General features: G+C 33.3%; 1 protein-coding gene across 2 annotated transcripts in view; it reads right to left on the bottom strand.

Annotated features, from left to right (window-relative positions):
* GPC5 (glypican 5) overlaps positions 1-13,447 on the bottom strand; it is a 2,135,463-nt gene that overhangs the window by 1,768,266 nt on the left and 353,750 nt on the right. The gene's annotated exons all lie outside the window — the stretch shown is intronic.

Genomic DNA, 13,447 nt, shown 5'->3' with positions numbered 1-13,447 from the left:
CTTAAGGGTAGATCTTAGTCGTAATATAATGAATTCCTTTGGGCATGTTGTATATGAGGGACTAGTGAGATGTTAGAGATATCTAACAACAATGGGAAATGCAGTGAACTCAGAGTACATATAAGAGCAGAAGAAAATAGAACAAGACACGAACTACAGGAACACATGAAGTAAAAGGAACTAAAAGGAACTACAGGAACTAAAAGGAGTGAAAAGCTGAACCAAGAAATAAAGAATAAAATTGCAGTTTTTTAAAAAATAAATTTATTAGGTATTTTTAACAAAAATGCAACTATTTCAACACTCAAAGAAAGAGTATTGTATAAATGGTGATCTGTTTTATATGGTTTGTTTTTTAAGTATAAAATTAATAAAATAGCTATAAAAATGATGTTTGTTCATTTGTTTTGCATATTTGAATACTTTATTGATGCTTTTATGCATTTGCATGAATGCTAAATGACTAAATTCTGTTCACCCCAAAGAAGTCCTCCTTTGTAAATATATTGGTAGGCAAACATAAGTTGACACATTAGCAATATTTGAAAATGAATGTCTCATTCTTTACTATTAGTGTATCTCCTCTCTTCCAAAAGGATAGAGTCGTGATTCATCACCAGTTTTTGAGGCCATGATTATTCATTGATTTAATAAGCATTATAAGATATTTGAAAGTTATTTTCTTTTATATTATTATGGTCATCATATAAATCATTTTCTTGGTACTTCTCAATTCACTCTGAATCATTTCATAGGATTTCTCCTGTTCCTCTGAGTCTCCCATATCTGTTATTTTTAAATAGTGTTATAATATTTCATTAATTTGCTTGGCCATCTCTCAATTAATGATCAACCATTTTGTTTTCTGTCCATTGCTATGACAAAAATAATGCTAGCAGCATCCTTAGACATCCTCTGTCCTTGACTGGCTTGGAGTATGTGTCTACTGACAGTATTACCTGAGATAAATTTAGAAGGAGAAGAAATAGGCTAGAACAAAAGTTAGAAAAGCTTCCTTTTTCTGGATAGTAGTTGCTTGGATGAGGGAAAAGGAGAATGAAGTAAAAACTTTTCCAATAAATATTAGAACAAAATCATAAGATTTAATAATGAAAATAGAGAGATAGAGATTTGGAAGTAACTTGGATAGAAATGATCAGAAACAGATAAAATTGATAAATGAGAGAGTATAGATAGGAGAAGGCAGCTGAGGACACAAGCTTGGAAGATGACCAAACATACGAACCTATTATTCAAGTCACAAAGAAGGATTCCCCCCAAATGTTTTAAATCAAGGGGGAAAAGGTAGACAAACATCCTTAATACTGCATACATGTAAAAGAAAATAAGGACTAAGGACAGACAAAACTGAATTTGCCATTGAACAACTCATAGATGACCCTAGATAATACGATTTTAGTGATGTATTTTGAACAGTTTAAAAATAAATATGTAAGAGGTCTTTGCTGCTCCACCCCTCTGATCATGCAATAAGGAAAGGAAGAATCCATAGAAAATGTAGAGAAACAGATCCACCAGTCATGAAGAGACAGTACAGAATAATGCACAGATGAAGAAACTTGGATTCCAGAGATCCAGCCTTAAACTCCACCTCAGATATTTAAAGCTTTCTTGTCAGAATGGTATATTATCTCAGTGTCTCAATTTCCTATATCAGTAAAATTAAGATAATAATACATGGACAATCTATACTTCAGAGTGTTGTTGAAAAGAAATTATTTCTCAGACCTTAAAGTTCTAAATCAGAGACTGAAGTGGTTGAATACAGACCCACAAATGTTGATATCTAAAGATCATAAGCATCCAGAGAAGCCAGACCACATATGCAACCCCATTGCATTAGATTATTTACATGGCAGAAGGAAACAGCTTCAGAGGACAAGAGAGTTCTTGAGTTTCAATCTCTGTTCATGTTCATCTGTGATTTGGTATAATGCCTAGGTTTTGGGTTTGGTTTTATCCTATAGGCAAAAACTGAGGAAGAAGCTTCTCTTTGTTTCCAAGAGAGCAGAGGCATAGTGTTTATTCCTATTGCCTCAAGAATAAAATAAAATATCATGTTTTTTGAGTGACTCTTGAACCTCAAGTTCATAAAAGTGTTCCCAAGAATGTCTAAATTCTTCATCTACATTGTTTCTGTAGGAGCAGGGATCCTGAACACAGTTACAGGATGAAAAATAATGTTTATGATTGTTTATAGACCAGAACATAGACCAGGAGATCAGTGACCATTCCTCTCAACATAAGATTTCCTCATACCATTTTGGAAGAACAAAAGACTTCCAGACTTCCAGAACTATCTCTGAAAGCTATAGAATAAAAAAATACCTCAAACTTGAGACAGTGCTCCTCCCCCACCAACACAAGAAGCAGAGCTCAATTTTAACCAAGTTCAAAGTAAATAAATAGATTAGAAAAATGAGAATTGAAAAAGGTACTGACCATATAAAGTTACTATGGTGGCAAGGAAGATCAAAAAGAAAACTCAGGGGGAAAAAAACAAAGTCAAATCAACCACTCTCAAAGCCTCAAAGAAAAAAATGTGAATTTTTAAAAATACTTAATATTTTAAAAGTAGAATTGGCCAAATGGATAAAGATGTACAAAATTCACTGAAGAGAAGAACTCATTAAAAAGCAGAAGAGGTCAAATGGAAGAGGAGGGACAAAATCTCATAGAAGAAAATAATTCTTTTGAAATTTGAATTAGGCAACTGGAAACTAATGACTCCATGAGATATCAAAAACAATAAAACAAATTCAAAAGAATGAAAAAATTGAATAAAATATGAAATATCTCATTAGAAAAAGAACTGATATGAAATATTGGCTGATGCAAGATAATTCAAGAATTATTGGATTTCTATAAAGTCATGATCAAAAGGTAGTCTAGATATCATATTCCAATAAATTATCAAGAAAAACAGCTCCAATATCCTAACATTGGATAGTAAATAAGAATTAAAAGAATCCACTGATCACATTCCTGAATGAGATCCCAAAAATTAAAATTTCCAGGAATATGATAGCCAAATTCCACAACTCCCAAGTCAAAAAGAAAATATGGCAAGCAATCAGAAAGAAAAAATTCAAATATCATGGAGTCACAATCAGGATAACATAATATTCAGATCCTTCTACGTTAAAGGATTGTAGGGCTTGGAATATAATATTGTGGAGGGCAAAGGAGTTAGGATTACAACCAAGAGTCACCTCCTCAGCAAAACAGTGTAATCTTTCAGAGGAAAAAAAGGATATTTAATGAAATAAAGGACTTTCAAGCATTCCAGACAAAAAGACTAGAGCTGAATGCAAAATCTGATTAATTTTCAAATATAAGAGTTAAGAGAGGCATAAAAAGATCAACAAGAAGGCAAAATAAGGGATTCAATAACATTAAAGGGGTATATGTTCCTACATGGGAAGATCATATTTGTAACTCCTAATAATATTATCATTACTAGAGCAGTTAAAAGGAGTATAAATAGAGAGAGGTCACAAATTGTAAATTGATAAAGATGGGATGGACTATCTGTAGTCATATGAAAAGTTTTCTAAATCACCATTTTTAAATGCTTACCTTCCATCTTAGAATCAAAACTTTTTTTTTGCTCTAAAGCAGAAAGTCAGTAAGGACTAGGTTAAATTACTTGCCCACGGTCACATAGCTGGAAATACCTGTGGTCAGATTTGAACCCAGGACCTCCCATCTCTAGGCCTGACTCTCAATCCATGTCTAAATCACTATTGATTAGAAAAGTACAAATTAAAACAACTCTGAGATACCATTTTGTATATGTTAAATTGACTAATATGACAAAAGAGGAAAATAACAAATGTTGGCAAGGATATAAGGAAATTGGGACATGAATGTACTATTGGTAGAGTTTTGTACTAATCCAACTATTCTTTGGAACAATTTGGAACTATTCCAAAAGGGTTCTAAAATTCTGTATAACCTTTGACTTAGCAATATCACTTCCAGATCTGTATCCCAAAGAGATGTTTTAAGAAGAGAAGAAGAGAAGGAAGGAACTTTATGTATAAAAATGCTTACTTATAAGCATCTCTTTTTGGGTTGGCAAAGAATTAGAAATTGAGGAGATGCCCATCAATGAGGAAGACTGACAAGCTGTGGCATATGATTGTGAAGGAATATTACTGTTCTATAAGAAATTACAAGGAGGATGATTTCAGAAAAACCTGTAAAAACTTACATGAATTAATGCAAATTGAGGTGAAAAGAATCAAGAGAACATTGCAGACAATAACAGGAATATTATAACAATGTTTGACTGTGAATGACTTGGATATTCTCAGCAAATCAATGAACTAAGACAATTCCTAGGGACTCATAACAGAAAAAATAATTGCTATCTAACTCCAGAGAAAGAACTGATGGAATTTGAATAGAGATTGAAGTATATTTTCTTAAAGTTTTCTGTTTCTTAGAGTTTTTTGTTCTGTTTTCTTTTACAACATGACTGATATGGAAATATAGTGTACATGACTACAAATATAGTCTATATCAAATTACCTGACTTCTCAATGAAGGAGTAGAGAAGAAGGGAGAGAAAGAATTTTGAACTCAAAATTTTTAAAAATGATCATAAAAATTATTTTCATTTGTAATTCAGAGAAAATAGTAAAAAAATATCAGATATCTGGATCAAAATACTCCCTTCTTATAGTCCTCAGTTCTGCTCAATGGTTTACCTCTGGATTTCACATATGACATTCCTACTCCATGCTTTTATATAAGTCTTCCCATTTCTTCATCACCTCAACCAAGGAGAGTCTCTCTCTTTTTCCTTCAAGACATATACAAAGGGGGCAGCGGGGTAGCCCAGCAGATTGAGAGTCAGACTCAGAGACGGGATGTTTGTGTTCAAATCTCTCCTCAGACACTTCCTAGCTGTGGGGCTCTGGGCAAGTAACTTTACCCCCATTGCCTAACCCTCACCACTCTTTTGCCTTAGAACCAACACCCAGTATACCCAGTATTGATTCTAAGAACGAAGGTAAGGGTTTAATAAAAAATAAAAAAAGAGAGACATATAAAAACCCTACTTTATTTATGAAGTCTCTATTCCTCTAGCTATTATTGCCTTTTTCCCCAACTACCTTGTACTTAACTACTTTATATTTAGGTCTATTTATACATATAGACACACATCCTTGTTATATTCCCTATTAAAATGTAAACTCTTTTAAATAGGAACAATTTCATCTACTCTGTCTCCCCAGTGCCTAGCACAGTGCCTGGTTTTGTGGGTGCTTAATGTTGATTGATGGACTGATCTTTATTTAGCAAGATGGAATAAGCACAGTTACAAAAGTCAGTACATAGAAAAGTGAAGAATGTCTATAGAGGCATTATATTACACACTGACATCTTTTTTTTTTAAACCCTTCCCTTCTGTCTTGGAGCCAGTTTTGGCTCCAAGGCAGAAGAGTGGTAAGGGCTAGGCAATGGGGGTCAAGTGATTTGCCCAGGGTCACACAGCTAGGAAGTGGCTGAGGCCAGATTTGAACCTAAGACCTCCCATCTCTAGGGCTGACTCTTAATCCACTGAGCTACCCAGCTGCCCCCTACACACTGACATCTTAACCTGCCTCTGCACTGAAGACAAGATGTTTCCATTAACTTTTCTACTTTGTCAATTACTGCATCACTGAAAACAATGGAATTCAATAACGATTTTCATTTCCCTACTAATAATGAACATTCTGGTTGTATCAAATTTCTCTCATGAAGACCAGTACAGATTTTCTTAGATCTCAAGATACTATAAAACTTCAGTTCTGTTATTTAATAAGACAGATATTCATTTTAGGCACTGAAGGTCCCAAAGGGTGTTTCGTACAAAAATGTATGACAAGTGCAGAAAATCTCACTCTGTGAATAGGAAGTTAATGATAGCCAATACAACTTGAATGAGATTAGCCATTATAGTGTTCTTCCCAGGAAGATGTCTATTCTTCCCAAGAGACAATGGGTAAGTGTGGCTTAGGAGACTGGAGTATCTCCCAAATCTCATCAAGTAGGCAAGAGTGCCTCCCTAAAAACTCATTAGAAAGATATAATTCTAGATTGTAACTAATATAACTTAATTAATGCTTCATACAATGTAGTATAATTACAGAAGCTTTTGGTGACTGAAAGAATACAGGGGATAAAAAAGGAGAGTTGGACCATAAATAATTTGTGAATGTTTCTCCAGTACTGTCCAGGGGAAAAATGTTCTATTCAACTTTCTCAGTTGTTGAGACAAAAATTTCACCATTTCTCCAGAATAGAGAAGACATTTGATAAAAATGTCCATTAAATAGAAAGACACCCTTTTTGCTCTCATTCTGTGATTAAGTGACCTAACCTTTGGAGTTTGGTTACCATAGATCAGCTCTCCATCCTAAACATGCCTGGGTGAGCTGATAAAATGGATTTATTGAACCTGTAAATGAAGGAGAGACCTTGAACTGATTAACAGAGGCTCCATCAAGATAAACACTCCCCAACAGGCTTCCTCTCAATCAGTCTACAAGCTCCCACCAACTCCTGGAACCAAAATGAATACCCACAATTTAAACATATGTAGCTGTACATATTGAAATCCCTGTAGTACAAACATCAAAGTGGGCAGAATGGTACCATAGTACAGAAAGGGAAAAAGTTGGAGGGGGCAAATTAACCTCGATGTTAATATGTAAGACATTTTGCTACCTTTATTTTATGTTTATTTGTTAAGTATTTTCAAGATGTCAGACTTTCCTGGGTATTTAACAAAGTCATAGAACCACTTATCTCAGAGATATAATGAATATCTTGGACACAAATTGCATTGGGATATCCATACACTCTTCGAAAACTTGCTAAGCACCAACTATGCATGTAGGACTCAGAGACTCAGAAAACAAAAGATGTAAAAAATATGGGCTCTGTATTTGAAAAAGTTATGTCATTGGAAATATGAGGTTTCTTCATATGAAAAGAGTAGAGAACAAGTGTGAGGAACTGTATTTAAAATCAAAAGACCAGAATTCAAATCCTGCCTCAGATACTAGTTGGCTGTTCACAGGTAATTCAGAATTCTCTTAACCCCTCATCATTTCGGTTTTCAAAGTTGAATGTGCTGAAGACATGAATTATAATTAGATAAATGGATGCCTGGTCATGAATATATTAATATGAACAAGAGTCTTAAAAGATGTTGAGATATAGATGAATTATATACTCTATCACTGGAGAGAATATCTCTTTCAAGGAGATCATATACCTATTTGTATATTTGGTGATATATTATTATTGTTAATCTCATTTATTAGATAACATTTTATATCATTAAAATGCATATAACTATTTTTCCTCTCAAAGAAGGTGAATAAATTACTTTATGAAGAAGGGTTTCCAAAATTCTCACTCCTACAGGTCTCTTAGTGGTATTTTCCCTGTTTAAAATTTTAAAGACAAAGGATATATGCATTCAGTATTTAGGATTCTCGAATTTGCAACTTCCCAGTGAAGTTCTTTATAAACACTATGACTGGCCAGAAAACTAATACTAGAGTCTCATAATCACTTTATTTCTATAAATCACTCATCAGAATCCAATATGACAGGTGAATTAATTGAGTTCTTGACGGTGATATACTATCTGTTCACCAATATAAATACTTTCAACATTAATAAAAGCCTTTTAGAAAAACATTACTTCTAATTGCTAGATAGAAGGCGTAAACTTAACCATGGATTTCTCCAGGAAAATAACAAATCTGTGGTAATGAATAAATATCTTCGAGTATTCCATGTTGACAGCTTCCATCACTTTTCTGATTCAGCTGCTGGTAAAGTTTTCAGTTCTAATTCCCCAGAGATTAGTGTACAGTAAAAGGAGCTGCCTGAGACCTGATATTTCTCTGGATTCTCAGATTGTTAAAATGGTTTTACTTGATGATAAGTAAATGAATGTTTAAAAACATATTTTTTCATTATAATGTCTTAATAAATTGTGAAATGTGGTTTTATTTTCCCCTCATAATGTTTTGTTTCCTTTCATAAAATAGACTTCCAAATAGTAGGAGGAAGAATGGATAAACAATGGTTGGAAAACAGCTTAGCAGCATTCAGAGCATACAGGGAGCCCAAAGGAGTGAATAACCAAAAAAATCTTACAATCAAAAAAAGTGGAATGAATCCTAAGAAGTCATTTGTTCTAGATTTTTACTCCCAGCAAGTGAAATCATTAATCATGAATTCTGATTTTATTTTAAAGGTATCCAGAAAAGAAAATTTCATACCCTCTTTTGATACCTTTTTCTTGTTCCTAATAAGCCTTATAGTCAATAAGCTATGCCATGATTTTTAGTTGAACTTTGTCTTTTTTACAATTTGAGACAATTTTCCATTTTTCAGTTCTTTGTGGAGGAGAATGATTTATCTGTAAAATTCTTAGAATAATATTTCTCATGCTTTAGGATAATTTAACCTGATTAAGGGAATTCTAAGGGTGACAAATCAATTCATCAGAGAACATATTTTCCATCTCATTTTCAAATAGTGCAGACTATTCTACTATGCACTGCAGTTGTAAAAAAAGTGACAGGGAAAGAATATTTTCTGACTTAAGTATGACATGTTAATTTAATTCTTCCCAGTATCAAAACAAGTTTCAAAAACAATATTGCTGTTGTATTATTAAATCACATTGAGCTTGTGCTCTACTATGACCTCCAGGTGTTTTTCTGCAAAGCTTTGCCCTACCAAATCTTTTCCAATTTTATATAAATTTATGCTTTCTAGAATATGTCTCCAAATAAAGGTGAAAGAAGATGATGAACCAGAAAAGCATTAAGGAATTGTGTGGCCAGAGAAAGATAAACCTGGAAATTATGGACCAAGTGTAAAAATTAAAATTAATATACAATAACTTCAAATATTATATCTTATATGATTTATTAATAATCACTAGAAGTAACAAAATAAAAAGGTAACAAAATAAAACCACATGGCCATGGCTAATCTACCTATTCAAACAGCCTGCTCCACCAAAGTCACAACCCAGGAAGCAAAGAGGGCTAGCCATGGAAGACCACTCTATTTATCTCCTGTCTGTGTCAACACTTAACAACAGGAAGTCAGTGGGCTCCTGGGAAATGTAGTTCAAAGGCATAAGATTTCCAATTACACACAAAGCAGATGAAGAAAATGTATGTAAAATGTCTTGTGATATTTAAAGAGAGAGAAGTGATGAAGAAATTCCAAGATAAGGTACCCCTCCAGCAATTGATATTAGCAATATTTCTATAACTTCTATTCTTAAGAAAGTTGTTGAAAATTCTGAGTAGTTAAGTGACTTACCCAGTTTCACACAGTCAATCAATCAATAAATATTTATTAAGCACCTACTATTTGCTAAGCATTGGGCTAAGTGCCAGGAATACAAAGAGGCAAAAGATGGTCCCTGCCCTCAAGATGCTTACAATCTAATGAGGGAAATAATAGGCAAACATATACAAAGCAATCTATATAAAGGAAAATAGAAAATAATTAAAAGAAGGAAAGCACTGAAATTAAGAGGAGGTTACAAAGGATTTCCTCTAGAAAGTGGAAATTTATTCAGGACTTTAAAGAAACCAGGGAGGTCAACAGGTTGAGAAGAGGAGATAACGAGTTTCAGGCTTTTTTCAGTTTTTTCAGTCTCTAAACCTCTATAGGAATGTCAATACTTATTTCAATATAACAGACCATAACACAAAAATGTCAACAATTAGACCTTGAGAAGCATGTCTGGTTATATCAATCAGTTCATCTAAGTTTCAGTTAAATAATCAAAGATTCATTTCCCACCTGGCTACACACTTTTCTCCCAGGATCCATTATTCTCCTTTTGATTAGAACAAGTACTGATGGAGAAATCCTCTTAGAGCCAAAGTTTAAAGAAGATACCCAGGACAGTCATTTCTTCATTCCCACCCAACTGTTTTCCTCTGGATCTCATCATCATGTCTCCTCATAAACAGTTTGTGTGAAAATTATCTGGAGTTTCAGTAAATTAGAAAGCTCAATATAAGGGAGGAAATGTAATATATCAGCCAAATAAAGTAATACAATATCCAACTATATTGAAGGAAGTCATAGTATCCAAAATATTCAGATATTATATGATTCCTCTGAAGTATTATAGTCAGTTGTGAACATCACATTTGGAAAAGATGCAAACAAGCTAATCAGATCAAAAGAAAGATGGCCAAGATGCGAAGAAGAATGAAGACCATGCAATATGAAATTGGTTGAAGGAAATTAGGATATTCAACCAGAAGAAGAGAAGATACATATAAACATGGTAGCAGTATAATTTTCTTCAAGTACTGGATTATTTTCCTTGAGTAAATTATTTGTAGACCAATAATCATAAGAGGAACAATCAAGGTCTATAGTTTTTAAAGAGGATATGAAAAAAAGAAGATGAGTCTTGAAGAAAGTAGTGGAAATACCATCAAAGCATATATCTTCATGATGTGTCTGAATACCTTTTCAGTCACTGCTAGGGAATACAAACCAAAAATTCTGATTTGGAAAGATTAGATTCACAGATGCTTCATAGATGTTCTTCTAAGTAATGATACATTATGCATCTGTATATATGGATGTTTATATATACACCTATGTGTGAAAATATATGCATATGTGTATTATCACTGTTTTATACATACATCTAAGCATATTTTGTGAATATACACATATATACACAAGTCAAGTATAAAATGGTCTATAATTGATAAGTGACAAAAGAGTACTAGTGCACAATACTCTTCCAAAATTCTTTGAATGATTCATTCAAAGGTGATATTTGTTATTGATACTACCCTTCTTAGTATCATCTGGTCAGTCAAATATTCAAAACTTTAGTCTCGATTTTAAATAAGCATTACTTTTAAAATTAATTTTAAATAATTACTACATACCTTTAAGAAATTTAATCAATCAGTGATAAAATGGAAAAATAAACATTTGAAAATTATTTGGACCATTATAACACTAATAAATGTTAATCTGCATTTTAGTTCCATCAGTATTTTAGGTAAGCCACCTTTGTGGTGTTGGTGGTTGTTTCGTTTTGTTTTGATTTAATTAGGAGAGGTATTACTACAATTTAAGTTTTTCTACTTGTCAACAAAGTTATATTATGGAATATATGATGTACTTATTATACAATATTATATAACATTTGAATATGTTCAATATGACCCTAAGAAAATTTTATTTACATGACATATAAAGAATTAGCAATATTAAATTCCCCCAAATGCAATTAAACTGTAATGCTATCATCCTACCACAAGAGGGGCTCCTTTCCCAAATCAGGATTCTTAAACTAGTTTAAGTTTGTAACATAAAAACAAGATAAATTCTGGACACTTATTTCAATAGACGATTCATTTTAAAGCCAATTCTGGTGTTAAAATTACAGAAACTTCCCTGATTTTTCAACATTTTCATTTTGAACACTTATTTTTGTTCACTGTTCATTTTGATTGTTCTTCCTTGATTACAAACTATTTATATATATATATATATATATATATATATGTATATTTCCACATTTCCAATACATGTAACGCAAGCTGAATTAATTATCCTCAGGATATACAGGGATTATTATCCATTTGCTACTCAGGGAAATGTGTTTTGTGTATAATTAGGAAGCCAACAAACAATATAATTTTAACTATTAAGTGTTGTCCATGTGACACTTAGAATAAGGAGTTAAAAACACTATCACCGATATCTTTGGTCCACAGAATAGGTTCCATGAATGTTTGGTAACAGGAAATACATGTAAACTTTTCGCTTTTTATCCAACTATTGAACAACTCATAGAAAGATTATGAATAGATTCCTTTATTTTGATGCCTCAAATTTTGTACAAATTATTTAAATAATTTCAATAACATATGCCCTAATATAATTCATATTAACAAATACATCAAGTGACTTTTCTCTGGTGAAGAGACTTAGCCTTTTCTCTAAGGAGCTCTAGGAATCTGCATCTGGATTCTGGCTAAGAAGCCTAGTTTTTCATTTGCATAGACTCTGGAGCTAGGTGGGATAATAAATTGTCTAACCATCCTCCTCAATGACACTTGAAGAAACTGAGGTCCCCTGAGATAATACATAGCAGACCTGAGATTTGAAATGTACGTCTCCACTACAAAGCCAGTGTTCTTCTCTTCGCACCATACTTCTGAAATACAGCCGAAGCCAAGATTCAAGACCAACACACGAAGTCTAATTCCAAAGACTCTATAGGCATTAGCAAGCAAGAATCAAGATCATGACTCTACTACAAATATGATTAACCTGGAATTAGGCTTTGAACAATGATACCTGTAAAACCCAGTGGAACTGCTCATTGGCTTCAGGAGGAGGGAGAAAAGAGCTGGGTAGGGGAGGGAACCATGAATCATGGAAACATGGGAAAATATGCTATATAAAAAAGGGGGGAAAGGGAAAAAAAGAATCAAGATCATGGTCAGGAATACAAAGGTTAATATTCAAAATAAGGGGAGCCAAGGAAGTTCAAAAACTATCTAAATAATGAGACAAGCTATGCAGGACAGAGACCTCAAAGTCACTGAAGCTTGCTGCTATGACTGTTGCCTGATTGTCTGATCATCTCCACCTACCAAGACAATGTTTCTCAAATTCCGACATAGACATACATGTCCACAGAGTCACCCCCCCCAAAAAAAAAATCACAGAATCAAATATTTGAAGAGACTTTAAAGGTCATTAAATCCAGGGGTGACAAATAAGTTGCCTTTGAAGATATTCCCAAGTGTGATGGAACTAGATTAAAATTTAATTGGGTCCTAAAAACAGGAGGTCCTAAATTCAAATCTAGCCTCAGATACTTCCCAGCTGTGTGACCCTGGGTAAGTCACTTGACCCCCATTGCCTAGCCCTTATCACTCTTCTGCCTTGGAGCCAATACACCTTATTGACTCCAAAATGGAAAGTAAGGGTTTTAAAAAAAATTAATTGGGAAATATTTAACAAAATAAATAGAAACAAAATAGAACACAGAGAATGTCGAAATGTGGTTATGTAAATCCCTTTGAAGTTTTCAGGGATCTTTATGTATGGTTTAGTAATCCCCCTGAGGGTCTGCCACTCACTATTTTAATTGAATTCAAAACTGAACGGGAAAGAATACCCCCAAATATTTAATAAGTAGTCAGTCAATTCAGTCTTTGCTCAAGACCCATAGTTAAGGGGAACCCATTGCTTCAATTGGAAAACCATTTCACTTTTTCTATTTAAACATTTTTTAAACTCTTACTTTCTTTCTTAGAAGCCATACTTAGTGCTGATTCCAAGGCAGAACAGCAGTTAAGAACTAGATAATTGGGGTTCCTCTGAACAC

Source organism: Monodelphis domestica, chromosome 8, assembly GCF_027887165.1.
Source record: "Monodelphis domestica isolate mMonDom1 chromosome 8, mMonDom1.pri, whole genome shotgun sequence".
In the NCBI taxonomy this organism is placed as follows: Eukaryota; Metazoa; Chordata; class Mammalia; order Didelphimorphia; family Didelphidae; genus Monodelphis; species Monodelphis domestica.
The sequence above is the reverse complement of the archived record's forward strand: the minus strand, read 5'-3'. Positions and strand labels throughout refer to the sequence as shown.